The sequence below is a fragment of the Geotrypetes seraphini genome, chromosome 11 (genome assembly GCF_902459505.1).
Source record: "Geotrypetes seraphini chromosome 11, aGeoSer1.1, whole genome shotgun sequence".
NCBI lineage: Eukaryota > Metazoa > Chordata > Amphibia > Gymnophiona > Dermophiidae > Geotrypetes > Geotrypetes seraphini.
In genome coordinates, this window is record NC_047094.1 from 52,104,063 (window position 1) to 52,124,563 (window position 20,501).

Here is a 20,501-nt window from a genome sequence, read left to right on the forward strand (position 1 = left end):
AGACCCAGTTTCTCCAATCTCTCAGCGTATGGAAGGTTTTACATCCCTTTTATCAGACGTGTCACTCTCCTCTGAACCCTCTCGAGTAACGCCATATCCTTCTTAAGGTACGGCAACCAATATTGGACGCAGTATTCCAGATGTGGGCTTACCATTGCCCGATACAATGGCAGGATAACTTCTTTCATCCTGGTTGTATAATCTGAAGTCTGCAGTTCGACTTTGTAAATAGTGGGTTCACTGACCTGATTCGGAACAGGGCAGTCCACCAATTTGAATTTTGGCAGGAAAGTCAGTCAGAAATTTGAATTTTGTTGTGAAAGTCCAAAGAGTGGAAAAGTTTCTGGCAGGTTTAAAGATGCTCTCCTCACGGAGCTGGGTTAGATGTTCTCTCACGGTTTCCGCAGCTAGCCTTGTGCTTGTTACACTCAAAGTGTTTGCTACGAAAAGTACCGTGTCGGCGTGACAAGCTCCATATTGAATGCAAAATGAAACTCAGTTTGGAGCTTGTCACGCTGACACTGGACTTTTTATAGCAAACACTCTCCTTAAGTATCTTATTAGTTCCCTGAGGAAAGCTTTTGCCAAAACTGGGATCCTAGTTGGGACCACTTCAGATGAAAGAGTTCACCTTGTTGGACTTTTTTGTGTAATAATAAATGTAGCTTTTCTGGTTGGATTAAGACATCTTACTTGCCTCTTTTTGTGTTTGTTTCATTATTGTTACCGAGGCTTGTTAGGTGCTTTTCTTTTCCCTTAGTTACATATGTATAGACTGAATACTGAATAAATTTGGCATTGCATTGTCCCTATGGATTAATGTAGTGATGTCACAAGATGAAGTAAGAATCCTAGCTTGATAAAGATTGATACTTCATGTTAATCTTAATTTTGTTCGATGTAAACTTGGTTTGTCTTTATAATATGTATGTTATTTTGTACATCACTTTGATTTTAAGAGGTTTATATAAATTTTTAAAAATAAAATTACGGACCACATAGGCAAACATGGTTTAATGGGACAGAGTCAGACTGGGTTCAGGAAAGGGAAGTCTTGCCTCACCAATGTGATGCATTTCTTTGAAGGTGTAAATAAATATGTGGATAAAGGAGAGCCGGTTGACGTAGTGTATCTAGATTTTCAGAAACCTTTTGACAAAGTTTCTCAAGAGAGGCTCCTAAGAAAATTAAGTTTCAAGTTTATTTGTAATTTGATATAACGACCATCACAAGTATCTGGTCGGTTTGCAATAATAAAAATTTTAAAAAAAGAAAAAATATATAAGATATTTAAAATTGTATAAATAGCTAAGAAAAAAAAAATTAAAAAATAGGGAAAGTTAATGACAAGACAAAGACATAGGGCTCCTTTTACAAAGGTGCGTTAGGGCCTTAATGCGCGGAATAGCGCATGCTAAAATGCCCCGCGTGCTAGCTGCTACTGCCTCCTCTTGAGCAGGTGGTAGTTTTTTGGCTAGCGCACGCTATAGCGAGCGCTAATCCAGTGCGTGCGCTATAAACACTAGCGCACCTTTGTAAAAAAGAGCCCGTAATTGAGACAAATTGGTGACGAGAGGAGGGAGGGGGAAAGGGAGGTTGTTAATTACATTATGTAAATGAATAAAAAGGAAGGAAAGAAAGGGAAGGGTAAAACAAAAGGGAGAGGGGAATGTCGCTTCTTAAAAGTGTTTCTCTGTTTATTAGTATTTGAGTTTCTTTTTTCGGGTTCTCAGTTGGAGTTTAGATAGGCGTCTTTGAATAGAAATGTTTTAAGGTTCGGGGATATTTTAAGAAGTTTGAGGATGTGTGGAAACCATTGACAAAGTATTGTAAAGATTAATTTGAATTTGTTTCCCTTATATTTATCAACTTAAGGTATAGGGAGGGGGGAAAGTTTATTATTATATGTTTTATATGATAATGGAATATATGGGAGGGAGGGATGGGAAAGGGGAAGGGATAAGAATTTATGAAATATATCAATGATTGTTTGTAAGTGATGTATTTGTTGTTAATATGAATGAATATATTTAACACTTAATGTATTTTTGAAAATGAATAAAGAATTAATAAAAAAAAAAAAAAAGAAATGTTTTAAGGTGTGTTTTAAACTTGTTTAGGAAGTTTTCAGCACGGAGGTGAGGTGGCATTGAATTCCATAGCGAGGGCGTGACAGTGGAAAATATAGTATTTCTAGTATAGTATAATTCCTTAATTGAGGGGACTGTCAGTAAGTTCTGATTAGTAGATCTAAGGGCCCTAGCAGGGGTATGAGGGGTTAGATATTTGTCTAGAATGGCAGGGAGATGGAAGGTCCTAATTTTGTAAACTAGGAGAATCTTATAAGTTGTTCTGTGAGTGACTGGTAATCAGTGTGATTCTTGAAGTAGCGGGGTGACATGATCGTATTTTTTGGCTTTATAGATGAGTTTGATTGCGTTATTTTAAATTAATTGCAGTCGACAGATTTCTTTTTGCATTATTCCATGATAGAGTGAGTTGCAACATCACCCCAAATCGCTAAAGGATTTCAGACCAAATATAGAATGCAACAAGCACTTCATATCAAAAATCAAATTTATTTAAATCAGCTCCTCCTCCTCCTATTTATTTGGTACATGGGCTTGTCGTGCCACTGGGACTTGTGCGCTCTGAGAAGCTGAAAGCTATGCCATCAGTAGTTTCTCTACCAAGGCAGGCAGGTTTCAGTGGAAATGCCAGACTAACGATGTATCACTCATCTGGGCAGCAGCAGATGGGCAGTGTTGGAGGCAGAAGATTGCGTTTGATGCGACAATGGCGACAACATCAAATTTATACTGCGCAGAAGAAAGGCCCAACAATCTACTTCTGTATTCTGCCAAGAAAACTTGAAGACGATGAAGAGACATAAAGAATCGACATATAGTGCTGGAAGATGGTCCCCTAGGTCAGAAGGCACTCGCCATGCTACTAAGGAAGAGCTGATTATCACCCAGAGTATGCTCAGTGTTTGTGAAGTTGATGGATCAAAGCCACCAGGACGTCCTGAGGCTGATGTTACTGGACAGAAAAGGGAGATCAGAAGCTGTAAAGATATTCATAACTGAGGAACATGGAACGTACGAACCATGAACCAAGGAAAATTGGACATTGTTAAAGATCAAATGGGAAAAAACAAAATTGATTTGATAGGGATCAGTGAACTCAAAAGGACAGGACAGGGCTATTTTCAATCAAACAAGCATTGAATCTACTACTCTGGTCATGAAACACACAGGAAAAATGGCGTGGAATTCATCCTTAACAATATGCTTTCAAAGGCAGTACTAAAGTACAGTGTTATCAGTGACAGAATCATGTCAATCTGTCTACAGGGAAAACCAATCAGTGTCACCTTGATCCAATGACAGACGGTCTATAAACATTGCATCCAGTGCTGCAGGTCCTATAATGTACCAGGATGGGGTGGTCAGAAATCAAGGACTGCCCACTGGAATTGGTTAACTTGGCATTTCTACTGGGCATAGATCACAGTGGAGGTCCAGAAAGAGCAGGAGCAGCCCTGTTCTATGACCTTATTTGGTCATAATGTGATCCCATTTTGGTCTGGATTATAATGATGGTATCTGCAGCTAAAGGGTGACCTCCAGTGGAAAAATATGGTAATTTCTGTTTTATTTTATACATTTTAGATTCTCTGTTGTTCTGGAATCTGCTTTGAACTCCTGATAAAGTAGAATATAAATGTTGACATTAAATTAAATACAGAAACATACCTTTTTTGTGAACACTGTGACTAGTTTAAGGTTGTGTATATGGTGACAATAAATAGCTCATAATAAAAGGCGACCGGTGGGGGATGGAGCCCATAATGCCCATAAAAGCAATGAAAATAAAACTTAGATTTTTAACAAGGAGCTACATAGCCATCCTACCTCAATTCTTGAAATCCATCTATTTTTAATGATGACTGTTTTTCCCTCTCCATTTGAAATATTATCTAGATTTTTCCCCTTCATCATGCTTTCCCCAGGTGATCTGTTGTGATATTTTGTTGTCCATGCTTCTGGCTCTGGGAATTTAGGGGCCCTTAAACAAAGAGCATTAGAATCTGGGCTTAGGGCATGGGAAATTCTCACATTAAGATGCGATAAGCCCAGATTCAACATAGAAGTATTTAGGGCTTTTTTTTTTTTTTTTTTGCAAGCCCTGTGTTAAATTTTCCATTAGTGCATGTCTCTTGCAAAAACTTTAATGCAGGAGCACCTGCTGCCTTCTTTTTAGGAGGCAGGACATGCGCTCATGTTAATTCACATCAGCCAGTTAGTCTGTGCTAATGAAAATGTACTAGGAGGTTAATGCTTCCACACCCATTCTCCACCCATGACACATCCCCTCAAAAAAGATGTTAAAAATAGTTAATGCACACTTTGAATGTGCTAGCAGGCAAAATGCCATATGAAAGGCTGCTGGAAAGTTCTTAACCCAACCAACAAAGTTGGGGCAGTTGGAAAAATATAGAACTAAAAAAGTGGAAAATTACTGGACTTAAGTGTATAGCCCTTGATGGGGGTGGAAAAAGTGTGTCTTATGGTCCGAAAAATACGGTATATCAGATTCTGGGTTCTGATGCATTTTGTAACTCTGCTTCTTTAGAAAACCCACAAAATTCGATTCTTTGGCATTCAAAATAGGTCTGTCCTACACAGCCTTTGCTTCTGCAAACTTGTTTGGAGTTTGGCTGCTTGTATTACAAAATTATCCCCCCCCTTTTACAAAGCTGAGACAGCGACTTTTAGCGCAAGCCGGTGCACTGAATGCTCTGCACTGCTCCTGACACTCATAGAGTTTCGATGAGTGTCGGGAGTAGAGAATGACACGGTGTCAAAATCCATCACCGTCCCCGCCCCCGCGGATTACCGCGGGAAATAATCCCATGTCATTTTCTAGTGTCTATTTCAACCTCGGTCCTTCTACACCAGCATTCTTCAAAGCAAAGCTTGCAGGTCAGTGGTTGTGGCCAATTATACTCTGATTCTTCCCTCTCTCCTTAAAGAATGACATGAAGATGGTTTCCCGCGGTGATGAATTTTGTCACCGTGTCATTCTCTAGTCGGGAGCAGTGCAGAGCATTCAGTGCACCAACCTGCGCTAAAAACCTCTATCATGGTTTTGTAAAAGGAGGGGGGGGGGGTATATCTGGTATGGCTCCAGCCTATTTAGTAGATCAATTCATTTTTTCCCATCATAGATGCTCTACTTGAATAACAACACTTTTTGATTTCCCATCGCCCATAGGTTGCCGCTATAAGAGATATCATAATTGTTTGTTGTCATTTCAAGCAGCCATTTGGGATGTCGATTTTCGTCAGTTATTTTTCACATCTACATCATATCAAAATTTCAGGAAATTGTTAAAAACCTACTTATTTAGGACATTTTTGAAAGATTGAATCTGTATTCTACTAAGGGCTCCTTTTACTAAGATGAGCTAGCATTTTTAACGTGCGCTGCCAATTAGCGCGCTAACCTCTGTGCTACGCATAAAAACTAACGCCAGCTCAGTGGTGGTGTTAGCGTCTAGCGTGTGTGGCAATTTAGCACACGCTAAGCGCACCCTAAAACCACTATCACAGCTTAGTAAAAGGAGCCCTAAGTGTTGGTAGTAGTTTGTTCTTTTTGTTAAACCGCATAGATCTGAAGGGTAATGCACTATACAAATGCTATGTTATGTTATGTTAGATTGTAAGCTATATGGGGGAAGAGCAAATTTTCTACGGAACGAGTGATAGAGCATTGGAACAAGCTTTTCCAGTACAGGTGATCGAGGCCCGCAGTATCCCAGACTTCAAGAATAAATGGGATACCTATGTGGGATCACTGCGAGGGTCATACCAATGAATAGGGTCGCTAGGATATAGACTTAATAGAGCAGGTCAGTAGAGTTAAGGGGGCCAGTAGACTTAAAAGGGGGTCAATGGTATGGGCAGACTTGATGGGCTGTAGCCCTTATCTGCCGTCATCTTTCTATGTTTCTATGTTTCTAATGTAACTCGTCTTGAGCTACTATTGAAAAAAGCACGAATAAGTCATCAAAATCCCTTCCTGAATAGGAACACAGAGCAAATTTAAATTTCCTTAAGGTTTTTTGAATGAGCAGCAGAGAGCGCTGCTACTCCATAAAGCGGTAAAGAAAGTTACAAACAGAAACGTAGAAACATGATGCATGATGGCAGATAAAGGCCAAATGGCCCGTCTAGTCTGCCCATCTGCAGTAGCCATTATCTCTCTCTAAGTCTAACTGAATGTTTGAAATAATGTAAAATGGATAGCTTCAGGTCTGTTAGAACTCTTGTCTTCATAAAACCAGGGCAAACAAGCACATTTGGCCCCCATTTAGAATACAAGTACATTTCAAACTACCACTGATGAAAATTACCACTACAGAGGAAAATTGTCAAAATGCACTGCTCACAGACCTCCCTGCCAATATGAGGTACAGGGGTAAGGGAGGACAGACAGACTTCAGGCAGTGGTGATTCTGATCCCTTACCTCGTCTACCCCCATTCTTTTTTCTGCTAGCAGCTGACTTACCAGGGCAAAAATCTACTTTGGAAGCCATTGAATTAGCACAAATATTAAATCCTAACTCTAAATAGAAAGTATTTATGCTTCAGAACAAATTTGTTCAAACAGCCACATTTTCAGAATGGGAACATATAGTCAGACCACAAGATTCCTTGATACACAGCGACAGAGAGGACAGTATAGGAAAGAAAAGGAAAGAGCACAGATGTCTGGAATATTGTGTTCAATTTTGGAGGCCACATTATCAAAAGGATGTGCTGAGAGTGGAGACGGTTCAATGAATGGCCACCAGGATGGTCTCAGGACTCAAGGCTCTCCCATATGAGGAACGTCTAGGTAAGTTGCAGCTATACTCTCTCAAGAAATGCAGAGAGAGGGGAGATATGATAGAGACATTCAAATATGTTACTGGCCGTATTGAGGTAGAAGAAAATATCTTTTTCTTTACAGGACCTACGGCAACAAGAGGGCATCCGTTGAAACTCAGGGGTGGGAGATTTCATAGCAACACTAGGAAGTATTTCTTCACCGAAAGGGTGGTCGATCGTTGGAATAATCTTCCGCTTCAGGTAATTGAGGCAAGCAACGTGCTCGATTTTAAGAAAAAAATGGGATATGCATGTGGGTTCACTTTGAGGAAGTGCTTAGGGGAGAGGGTCTTTAGAGTGGGCAGACTTGTTGGGCCGGTGGCCCTTTTCTGCCATCATATTCTATGTTTCTATAATCAAATATTAAATAAAGTCAAACAAAAAACAGGGAGAATGAGATGGATCTGGAGAAAGTCAGAGGGTAGGACAATTTCTGCATCAACTGGCAGTAATGTGATGGCATAGCATTCACAGCTATATAAGAAAAATGTGAGGTATAGCTGCAGTGTGATTAATGTCCAAACAAAGGCAGAGTTAAGGGCTCCTTTTACAAAGGTGCATTAGGGCTTTAACGCGTGGAATAGCGTGCGCTGAATTGCCGGGCGTGATAGACCTTAACGCCAGCATTGAGCTGGCATTAGTTCTAGAAGCGTAGCTTGGGTTTAGCACATGCTAAAATCCTGCGTGCGCTAAAAACGCTAGCACACCTTAGTAAAAGGAGCCTTAAGTATTAGATTTTACAGTACAAGAAGCTTGAGAAAGACCATCTATTTTTAGATGGCTGAATCATGATTGGAGTTGGTATCATTCCCTTACTCAGGAGAAAGCAAAGGCTTGGTTTGGGGCAACCAAGGCATTCTTCCAGGCTCCATATATCTATGGGTTCTGACCTCCAGCCTTTAGAGAAGAGAGGGACCACATCACTATTTTCTGCAGCAGAGTTACTGATGATAGAACATCTAGTTCCAGGCACTAATGAAAGCTACAGAAAGTATTCTTTGTTAGATTGCATTAGGAAAAAGAATGGTTGTAAGCTTGTGGAATTCAGCAACCTGTGAGAAGAACTTGGGGGATTTCTGAACGATGCATGGATGGATGAGTGCAGAGCATTTGAGAAATTAAAGATGGAAAATAACCATATAATATCTGAGAGAGATGAAGTGTAGGTGACAGTCACTTGATAGATGGAGAATGAGTACAGAATGTCTGGGAGCTGGTGAGTGTGTGGGAGATGGCGAGTGTATATGGAACATCTGGGACATGAAGGAGTGCAGAGGGCTTGGAAGTTGGTGAGTGCATGTGGAACATCGGGGAAATGGAGAATGAGTGCAGACTGGAAGTTGATGAGTGCATGTGGAACATCTGGGAGGTTAAATGCAGAATGTCCGGGAGCTGGTGAGTGCCTGTGGAACATCTGGGATATGGAGAATGAGTGCAGAGGGCTTGGGAGCTGGTGTGTGCATGCAGGGCCGGTGCTAGACATGATGGGACTCAGGGTAGATTCTAGGGAGGGGGCCTCAAAGCTTGCTTGCCAGCTATCCCTCTTTCAATCAGGCAGGTTTGGGGCCCTGTCATCATATGACCGGGCCGAGCAGTTAACTCCCATAACACAACTGTCCCCCAGGCACTTCCGGTCTTTCATTCTCAGACTCTTCTGTAAAGACAAACACAAATAGGGTTACACATATACTTCATTCCAACTCCTAAAACCATGTGACCAGGTCCTTCCAGACACCTCCTTGTCATCATGAAGTCCTCTCAAGACTCCACATCCTTCAGGTCTTTCCAAGTCCTCTCTGACCCTCCATTGGTCCTCTGGGTCTTCGGCAGCTTCCAGTACCATTTACTGGTCCCTGCGCCTGTTGCCACCATCCCAGCAGGACCCTCCACCAGATGCTCCTCAGATCTTTGGGCAATGCTCCCAGGGTCTACCAGGCTGTTTCCTAGGGATCCACTGATCACTACTAGTGCCATTTAATGGTCACTCCGCCGGCTGCCTCCGTCCCATCAGCCTTGGACTTCGAACAGCCATCTTCTTGTGGTGCCACTGCCAGTTCCCTATTCCCTGGCCTCTTGGGTCCCCACCGGTCCTGACTATTCTTCACCAGTCCCACTGCCTGTTGTCAAGCCTGAGCCACTTCCTCGACTCCAAGCTCTACCAGGCCCTCCGGCTACTTCTCCTTGCAGACCTCTCTGCCAGTGTATAGGTCCCAGTGCCAGGCTGAGAATTTGGCACCCTTTATTATCAGTGCCCTGAGCCAGTACCTCATCTAGTCCAGCAGGAGGGGGAGACTTGAGAAAGAGAGAGAGATTCCAGATCACAGGTGGGGATGGGGGAGGAGAGAGAGATACCAGATTGTGTCTAGAGATGGAAAATGAGCATCTGGAGTACAGACAGTGAATGCAGAGCACCTGAAGACTGGAGAATGAGGGCCATATGCCTTGAGGGACGGAAAGTCAATGCAGAATTGTTTATACACGTTTAAAACAAATTTGCACTAAAACTGGTTGGGTGTACTGGTGCATTACAATGTTGAGATTTCTGTTTCTATGTTGTTTTCCTCCTCCACTTCTCCTTGGTTGAATGACATACAGTCACGGCCAAAAGTCTGTGACCACCATGATTTTCATTATTTATGACTGATGTTTAACAACAACAACGTCAGAAAACAAATCAGATTTTAAAGTTACAAATTGTCTATGTTGTATTTAGGATCTAAAGTTATTTGCCCGTTATTCAATGCTATTTAACTTGCCAAGAATGGCTCGTAGCTGGTTAAATAGAACTAACCCAGCTAAGCATCAATATTCAGCGCAAGATGGGCACTGAATATTAGTGCTTAGCAGCTAGGGGATAGTCGGCTGTGTTGCATGACTTAGCAAGCTATCCGTGAAATTTAAAGTGCTAGCCAGCTTAGTGACCAAATCAGGCTATGTAAATAGCTGGTCTATCTTTGACCACTCTAAACTTATACAGCATTGAATATCGATTTAGCTGGCTAAGGGACTCATTTTCAATGCATTTAGACACACAGTGGTATAGCAAGGGGTGGGGGGCGCGGACCGCCCTGGGTTCTATCTTCACGGGGGGGTGCCGGAGCTTCTCCTTGTGTACCTCTTTAAATGTTCACCGGCATCAGAAGCATCTTCCACTTGCTGCTCGCACTGGCATCGGATCCTTTTTGATATCATTTCCTGGTAGTGGGACCAGGATGTAATGTCAGAAGGGAGCTGACGCTGGTGTGAGCATAGGGTGGAAGATGCTGCTCACGTCAGTGAACATTTCAAAAGGTATGCAGGGGAGCATCCAAGTAGTGGGGAAGAGTGGGGGAGGGGCGAGCATGGAAAAATGAGGGGATGGCACTTGGCACGGCAATGCGGGGCACCAACCTCCTTCATTATGCCACTGTAGACACACAAAGTACCATAGGTTTTAATGGTACTCTGTGTGTCTATGTGCTTTGAAAATGAGCCTCTATGTGTACAGCAGCCAAAAATAAACTGGATATCCAAAGCTAGTCACTGAAATGGCCAACCATGGAAATCAGCCTGGCTAACTTCTGTGGTCTGAAAATCGGGCCCATTGTCCACAAACATTTTCTGCTATATATATCATAATTTACAGTGATGTCCTTTGTTATTAGTAACTGTCTGAATGCATTCTGGCATTGATCTGGGCATCCTTCCCTCTGATGTATTTGTGTTTTGCGTCAGAGGAAAGCTTCTGGATCAGCTGCCAGCATTGTGTATGGAACCACTGCCTGTGACCTGTTGATGAGATATGACTTTAAGTAAGAAGAGGAGGGGAGAGAAGAACTGTTGGGATATAGGGTGGAGGGAATGGAGGGAAAGAGAGATGCTGCAGTTGGGGGAGGGAAGAGAAAGGCAGAATGGTTGGACATGGGTGTGTAGAGCAGGAGGAAAGAGAGATGGTGCACACAGGGAAAGAAAGAAACTGGAACAATTGGGCATGGGGGGATGGAAGGAGAAAGAGGTGCTATAAAATAGGGAGAGGAGAATTGTTGGACATGGTGGTGCAGAGAAGGGAGGGAGAAATGTTAGAGGGAGAAATTTTGGATGTTGTGAAAGAGAGAGAACAGTTGGACACATCGTGTATGGGGATAAAAAGGACATGGTGGTGGAAGGAAGGGAGGGATGCAGCATGGGGCTTGGGAGGGGTGATAGAATAAGAAATGTTGGTTGTGGAGCTGATGGAAACAAGCGAAAGATGCTGCATTGGGGGTGAGAGGGAGAAATGTTGCATGTGACAGTAGAGAGGTGGGAGAGAGATGCATCCTGGATCCAAAATCTCTCTTTTTCCCCACTCCCTTTGCAGCAAGGGAGTGAGTGAGAAAGATGGTGGACAATGAGAGAGAGAGACATGTTGGACATAGGGGTGGAGGAAAGAGATAAATAAATGCTGTGTAAAGGGGGGGGGGAGAGGAAAAAAAGGAAGAGGTTGGATCCAGGAGCAGAAGGGAGTGAAGATGCTGTGGGGTGGGAGGGAGGGACAGAAGTATGTTGGTGGAGAGTTGAATGAAAGGGACAGAAAGATTTCAGGCTTTGAGGATGTGGAGGGGAGAAAGAGGGAACCAATGCTGGACAGGAAGAATGAAGGGAGGGAGGAGTTGGTAATGTTGGCACCATATGGAAGAGGCGGGGGAGGGGGGTAGATGAGGAGGTTGGCAGGAAAATGAATGACCAGAGGATAGTGACTACAGTGGGTAAAGATTTGGTAATGGGGAGTAGACTGAAGATGGAAAGGTATGGAAGAGTGAGTGAAGAAGATGAAAATTTGATAGGTAGCTGAAAAGTAGAGAGAAGAATGGAGAAAGAGGGTGAAATTCGAGTGGATTTAGGCTGAAAATGAAAAAAAAAGGGATGAGACAGCTATTGTAAATGGAAAGGTTAACATATCAGAGGCAGTTGCAGTGAAGGAATGGAATGAGGCAGGAGAGAGAAGAAAAGACAAATAGACAGCAGCCCCTAACAGGAGAATTTGCAGATGGCAGGAAGAAAAAAAAGAAAAAAAGAAAAAAAGAAAAACTGGAACCAACTTTGTTTAAATGTTTCTAAAACAAATATTCTGTGGTTTTTATCATCAGGCATTGCAGGAGCTCCGTCATATTTTGTGTATGATGGAATATTTATTCCTATACAGAAGGAGATTAAGAGTTTAGGGGTCTTATTGGACTCCTTTTTACAATGTCGTGGTCATATTTCATCAGTGGTGAAACAGTGTTTTTCAAAATTCGTATTAAATTAAATTTCGTGACTTACTCTCTTCATCTAATTGTCATCAAGTTATGCAATGCTTTGCTTTGCCACATCTGGATTATTGTAATGTCTTATTGTGTGGACTTCCAAAGAAAACATTGAGAGCTTTTCAGGTAGCACAGAATGCTGCAGTTAAAGTGATCGGTGGCATTCCTCACACTATGCATGTTTCTCCACTAGTTGTTGAGATTCATTGGCTTCCAGTAGTGTGGAGAAAGAATTCAATTCAAAATCCTGACATTCGTGCATAAAGCTTTATATCATTCTCTGCCGGAAGTAGTAGTAGCGTCATTGTTGGAATCATATGTACCTTCTCGCTCTTTGCGATCTCAGTCCAAGCAATTTCTGGTTGTTTCTTCTATGCAAATTATACTTAAAACTGCCAGTCATTCTCATGTTGTTGGGGAAGTAGGTCCACACTTATTGAACTCTTTACTGGACTCAGTTTGTCATATCTCTGCCTTTTTATCTTTTTGTAAGTGTTTGAAAGCCCACCTTCTCAGTAAAGCTTTTCAGAATTTGTGATGGGAAACAGTTTTTTAAAAAAATTTTTTTTTTCAGTTTTTGTTTTGATGTTTATGGTTTAAAGGAATTGTTTTACGTTTTTAATGAACTGCATGATGTATTTGATGTGATTATAGCATGTTGTAAAGTGATTGTTTTATTTCAATTATGAATGTGAACATGTAATCCACCTAAATATGGATATGTGGGATATAAAAGAATAAATAAATAAAAACTTGACGGAAAAATAAATGTCCGGTCAACAGAGGTTAAAAAAAAAAGCATTTTATTTTGAATTTACTGACCGAAATATGTTGGCTTTGGGAAATGTGTCTAGCAGATGTCTTTGTATATGTATAGCAGATGTCTGTCTTTCATCCAATGGGATCCGTTTTGCCTCTTAATCAGGCTTCTTCAGGGATTGAAACATTTGGCATTCAGCAACCTTAACACCTTTCACTTAAGTGCATATTGTCGTTATTCTTGGGAATGGTAATTTTTCATCAAACTTGCTCATCCAAAAATGGCGCTGGATGACAGTTGGACGAGAACCCAAGATAAGTGCACTTGTTATTTTGAACTGATTGCTTAAAGAAAAATAATTTTTTCACAGCACAAGAAGACTGTTCATATATATAAGCAATTTATGTTAAAATGATAATTTGAGGGTTTTTGAGCTAATGAAAGATAATGTAATCATTATGTGAAGCAAATAAAAAATTAATAATCATCTGTGGTAATGTTTACTGAGGCTCTTTTCCCCATGGCATAAAGTGATAAAAAGAAAAGAATAAGTATTAGGAAGCTATCAGTATTGTCAGCAATAGTAGACCTGAGTGAATCTTTAGGGTTTGGGTAACACCAAACTGTTTCTCCTTTACAGGGATAGAGACTCAGATGCTATTCAAATATATTGAATGTTTCTTACAACTTTTCCATAATCTGTACCTTTAAATAATTTTAGCCCTTTATCACTGTTTTTGGAGAGTTGTGTGATTGGTTCATATAGGCCTTTGCTTCAAATTCACTTCTAGGAATACTCTGCTCAGCTACTGTGATTGGACACAGCTGGGCTCTAGTTGTCTTATTTGAGTCTTGGTAGAACTAGAGGACTTGGAATGAGGCAAACTTGATAGCAACATCAGGAAATATTTTTCATGGAAAGGGTGGTGCAAGCTTGGAATGCCCTCCTGGAGGAAGTGGTGCAGACAAAAACAACCTAGGAATTAAAAAATGTGTGGGATAAACACATAAATGGCAAGAAAACCAAGTGTAGAGCAATCACCATCAAAGCAAAAGTGAAATAACTGCTCTTAAAAGCATGGGGAAAGAGGAGACCTGTAGGAGCAGTGGTTCCAACCCAAAATAATGTCATGGGCTGGTTAACGTCCTGATCTCCTCCCCTCCTTTTGTTTTAACCTTTTATGTATACTTTACTAAATTTATTGTAGGTCTACCTTCATCCCTTTTCTGTACGCTGAGTTAGATATTATTTTTTGTCAAATGTTTATATGTTTTTAATGATGAAATATATTCCCCACGATAGGCGACTAATCAAAATTTTAATAAAACTTGAACTTGCACAGCTTGGCAGTGACAACCCTAACCATTTCATAGAGAAGGCTGGATGAATCACGTTGGTAATTTTTAGAAATAGGTTTTGCTATGACAAAGGATGTTAAGATGTATGCAATCAAAACTTTATGAATATTTCTATAACTATTCTTTCACATTGAAAGTGTAGATTTTGTGTAGATCCATGAAATAAATTTCTGCATTAATGCACTCTGAATTATTCTTTTTAGAAAACAGAATGTGAAAAATGTACAAGGGTGAGAAGAGTATTACAAAACAGAGTATTTCAGGAAAGGATCACCTATAAAGATTTATTACATCTTAATTGTGAACTGTATTGTTTTGAATATTTTTGTGGAACAAAAAAAAATTTACAAATGCTAATTTTTATATATATATATATATATTTAAATTCCTCCCCTCTAATGAAACCAAACTTAAACTCCAACCATATCAATTTCCATACTTCAATCCGTTTTTCTTATTTGTGCATTCACAATGCACAATTTTGCCTATCCACGGTTACATCAATTGCAACCATTATTTCTCATTCACGCCGCTGTGTTTGCATATTCGCAGACCGGTGCTTATAACAACCAGCTTTTTTGCTTTTACTATCACCTCGCGGTCAGACTTTGTTTCCAGATATGGCCCCCCAATTGTCCAGAGAGTGACTTACAAGCATCTACAGTGATGTCCCATGCAGGAACCTAACCCTATTTTCCCATTAGGATCCACTGTTCACTTTCCGTGGTTTTGAGGTGCAACATGTACTACTGGAACCTAACTTCTATTTTCCTATAGACTCAATGTTTCGTTATTTGCATTTTCAGTTTGTGACCATTTTTGGGAACCGTACTACTGTGAATAATGAGAATGGACTGTATATCAATCCACCCATTAGTTGATCTAAACTGCGACATTGATTACTGCAGGAATCAACAAAATGTGAAGAAATGAATTCTCCCAGTTTGACACAAAAGTGTTGAGAGGTACACAAAAACTCAACCTTCATCTCATTTCTATTTGTAGATTCTATGACATAGGCATCCTGAGGCACATGATCCGTAAGAACTATATTCCCAATCCCCCCTTCTCAATCCCTTGCCCCTCCCTCCTTCCCATCCTCAGTCCCCTTATCCCCCTCCTTGGGCCTGGGGCAGCATTAACCCAAACTCAAGGATCTCCCAGAAGTTTTGTTTCTTATAACCTCTCACCCCCTGATAGTTTTTAATTTAGATTGTGATATCATAGTTTGGCTATATTTAAATGTTACCGAGTTTTTGGGTTTTTTTTTAGACTTTATTAAATATATCAATGGCATTTTCATTAAGTTGTTGTTCTTATATCTTTGGCGTAGCCACATGATTACGTTGCTTTCTTGGGAACGGAGAGGATTCCAGGATATTTCTTCTTTACCCGGACGGGCCTTCCAACGAATTTGGGAACCCTTTTGAACCACATTGTCTCCGGTGGCTCGTAGCCACCTTTTGAACTGCTAGCCCCCTGGTATTTTTATTTTTTTTTCTTTGTTTCTTTGTTTTGTTTGGCAGCAGTGAGAGTGGGAGGGGGGAGGGATGGGTTGTGGGGTGGTTTGATGGATTTTGGTGTACAAATTTTGAGCTGCCTTGTTGATCCTTGTTATTGTTTTGGATGGTTGTTTCTATTTGGTGCTCAATAAAATCTATTTGACATATATTGTTCCAGGTTTAGAGATGCAAATTAATGGTGAATAAACAGCCTGTCAAACTGTCTCGAATTATGTGAGAGCTGCTAGCTAGAGGAATGTTCCTATAGGGAGTGAATCCTGTAACCATTATAAACCACTAAGGGTTATTTGAAGGCAGGGGATAACATACAAGTATCTGCGTGCTCTCTGCGGGGTACAAGAATACAAAATCTGAGATCTGTTTCAGGGACAGTTGAAAATATGCCTTCGTCTTATTTAAGAATTATGCAGATGGTCCAAAATGAAAAAGACTATTGCTTGGTTCTGGTAGAACTGAGTATATCATGCCAATCTTGTGGTGGTAACATTGGCCAGATGGGCCCTGAGCTGCCAGTGGGGCGTGCCGGCAGGGAAGATGTACAAAGAGAGGCACTGGTGCAACCTGATTGCCTACAGGATGTGCCCTTCAATGTGAGAGGCACGTCCTGTAGGCAGTCAACCAGTGCCAGCGCCTCTCATCCTCCCCAGCGTCTCGCGGCACAGCTGAAATCTCAAGAGGCGCCACCAGTGTGCTGCGGCACGGTTTGTGATAAACTAGATTACACGTATGTTTCTTGAAACAGCTATGCTTTCATTTTTTCCCCCCGAATTGGCAAATATGTTTTGAGGGAACCTCATCTGGTATTCCACAATTAGGTTTCTGTGAGTGCTGTGATCCATTTGATGATTTACACTGAGGCACTCGAGATATTTTCCTGCCTGGGTGGCTTCACAATATAAAATAATAGCAGAGGCAGCGGGGGCTTGCCCAGTCAATGGAGCATCGGTCTTTCTGTGCAGCGGAACTGGACTTCTCACTCCATTCCCACAGGTGTTTTCAGCTCCGAGGCCTGGAAGTTTAAGTCACTGATGTCGGAGGTGCCAAAAAACATACAAGGACAGGCTGTTCCATCGTAGCCAGGAGATTGAGCAGATATTGACAGAACTCTTGCCTTCCAGGCAGGCAAATGGAACGACTGGCTTAGTAACGTTTTCGCGTTCTCTTCTTCCTACTTCAATTTTAGAAAACTATTAAAACCGAGTCTGTTCAATCGATTTGTTAACTAAGAATCTACTCAGCACTGCTTATTCAATCCAGTAACCCTAAGAACTCTATAGCTTTCACATTCTTTATTATGTAAGATTGTATTGCTGACTTTGATTGTAACCTCTTCGCTGATTGTCCAGCGCCTCCTGCTGTAAACCGCCTCGAACTTATATGCCTTTGGCGGTATATAAGAATAAAAATTATTATTATTATTATATTGTTCTAGCATCACTGTTCATGTTCCTTTCTTGCTTAAGTTCCCTGTGTTTCCTAGGTGCTCAGAGCCCAACACCAGGGGAATTCAGGCCGAACGTCTGACTCCCATCAGGTTCCTGAGGAATCCAGGTGACTGGGACAACCACCACACCACAATAAGAACACTGTTCTCTTGCAGAATTACTCTTTAAAATATTGCCAGCCAACCAGTGCTGCAAGAAAGTGTTTCCTCACATACAATGATATGGAACAAAAAGGCAGAGATTTCAAAGTGAAATTCTAATGCATGCTTTCCTTTGTCCATCTTGGTCTCACCCAGCACAACCTCATCACCCACTGGGAAGCATATGCAAACTATTGGCAGCACTCATACTTTACCCTGTAAAGACCCTGGGACTATTTATCAAAGGGCCTTTCCTGTATGTATGGAAATCCTTTGAAAATTGTCCCATAAATGTTTATTTTCCACACTGTTCTGCCACTGATTCAGTTTTGACCAACAAATATTTCTATTTGTCTTTCAGCCCCAATAGCCATTCAATGCAGCTTCCTTGCCAGCTTCAAAATGGGTGAATTGTGTCTATTGTGTTACCTTCAATAATGGAATAATGGATAGTAACACAAACCAGGTGTATTCACCCAGAAGGCAGTGTTTCAAAGGATACAGTCAGGTAGAGACCATGAATGCTTGTTTCCACTTTGTCCTTCCACATTTAATTAGTTTGCGTACTTTCATGAATGCCGACTTTCTCACGGTCAGTTATTCAAAATAGAAGGACAAAGTGGAAACAAGCTATGCCCAGATTCAAAACCACCGCAAAGTTGGCATTTTATACAAAGGTGCTTTTGCTAGTCACACCAGGATCCTGGATGTCAGGCATGTTTCTACATTGTCCTTCTGCTTTTAATTAGTTGGAGAGTATGACTAACAATTTTACCTTTGTTCATGAAATATATTAAAAATCTAAAAGTGTGAATATCAGTTACATTCCATATTATTCTCAGAAACCAGTAATAAAGCTTTTATATGGCCTCTGGCTTTCCATTCATTCTTTTTTGCAACTAGTGATTCTCAGTGTCTAACTCAGGCCTTCTTAAATTCTATCACTGTTTGTGCTCTCATGGCATCCACTGGAAAGCCATTTCATGTATCCACTATCCTTTCTGTGAAGGTATTTTATGATGTCAACCTGAATCTACACCAGTAGAGCTTTGTCCCATGACCTCATGTTTTAGAGTTTCCTTTCTACTTGAAAATCACTTGAGTTCCCCACTAGTGCTAGCATGTTTTCATGTGTGGGTCCTCGTAAGTGAAATAAGCTTCCGGGATATTTACGGCAGCAAACGTGTTTGAGTAGTTTTAAGAAAATGTTGAAGAAATACCTTTTCTGTAAGATGAAATATGGGACTTGATTTATAGTTTTTTGGTGCGAGGTGCTGGTAGCCTCTTTGTAATTTTAGGAGGCTTTACATTATCACTATTATGTTTTATTCAGGTGATTCTGTCTGTGTATGTACTCTTTTGTGACCCGCCTTGGGAAAGGCGGGCTATAAATAAATCCAAATCCCATGTCTAAGGGCATCCCTTTGAGTGTGTGAATGGAGTAGTCTAATATGAGCAAACAGAGGGGCTGTCAAGTGAGCTAACTGGAAAGTAAAAAATATGATAAGAGGCAAGAAAAAAGCTAGGATGGGTTATTGTGGGTGGATTGTGGGACGGATTGTAGTTTATAATGTTGCAAACTACTTTGATGGCCTTTTGGGGGCCAGTAGACATGTCTGTAAATGTTTGAAATCAATCAATCAATATCCCTGTAAGAGGAAAAAAGACGATCACTGGGAGCAGGATCTCTTAGTTGAGCGCATATCACGGTAGCAATGAACCTCACTCCTAATCCAGGATCTGTGGAGTATGATCTCACTCTCAAGCCTTTGCTGCTAACACTTTCTATGGTACTTGCATTATGCCAAAGGCAGCTTCCTTCGCAAACTCTCTTAGTATACCCTCCTGCTTTAAAATTAGGGCTTGTAGCATAAGAGTAGCAGTATGTTATTTTCATTTATTTATACTCATATAATCACAGCTATGATCCAATTAGAAATTTTTCCATTTATAATTATGCAAAATACATTGTTTAAAATATTTGTGAAGTGCTCAGACCAAGAAACCCATATAATAGTGATGTCACTACAATGAGGTTTACAAGGGGACCATCATCGCCTTCACAAGTCCCCTGCCCTCCCTGTATATTAAAGCCTGTCTGGTAAGATGTACTTACCAGACAGGCTTTAGATAAGCTTTAATATACAGGGAGGGCAGGGGACTTGTGAAGGCGATGATGGTCCCCTTGTAAACCTCATTGTAGTGACATCACTATTATATGGGTTTCTTGGTCTGAGCACTTCACAAATATTTTAAACAATGTATTTTGCATAATTATAAATGGAAAAATTTCTAATTGGATCATAGCTGTGATTACATGAGTATATAGCAATTATTGTCACAGATTACAAAGAAAGTTATCTCTCTATTTTGTAGTCAATTTTCATTTATTTAAACACTTTTATCCTGCATATCCAAACAATGTATGTGGGTTGCAGAAGCACATACACAAATCAATCAACAAACATTTCCTCTTTATCTCCAGGAGTCCACTTAATATAGTTAACTTTTTCATTGACTTTTAAGGTTTATCTCCTGCTATAGTACGTGCATGAACAAGTCTACCATGGCTCTTTATCTGGAAGAGTGAAGTGGATGCTCCAGTGGATGCATGAATCAGTCCCAAAAAGTGGAGCGGGTTTACAATTTTTCACAGATACACAGTGTATTTACAACATATTTATAATAATCTGTGAAAAATTGTATACCTGCTCCACTTTTTGAGGTTTATCTTTAGATGACAATCTGGAGGAGCAGTTTGTCTTTTTTCGCTGTTCATGCATGAATAAGTCCGCCATGGCTCTTTATCTGGAAGAGTGAACTATCTTATTCTGAGGAACAATAAAAGGAAGAAAATCCCTCTAAGTATAGACAGTGGCATAGTAAGTGTAGGAGGCACCCGGGCAGTGGTGCATCCCCCTTTACCCCCAAGCCCTCCTCTCCGTGCCCACACTCCTTCCATGCCCACTCCACACTTGCGCTGTTCCTTGCCCCATAGCGCTAAATCTTCACCAGCGCAAGTGGCTTCTGCAACATGCTCCTCACGCCAGCATTGGATTTCTCTCTGATGT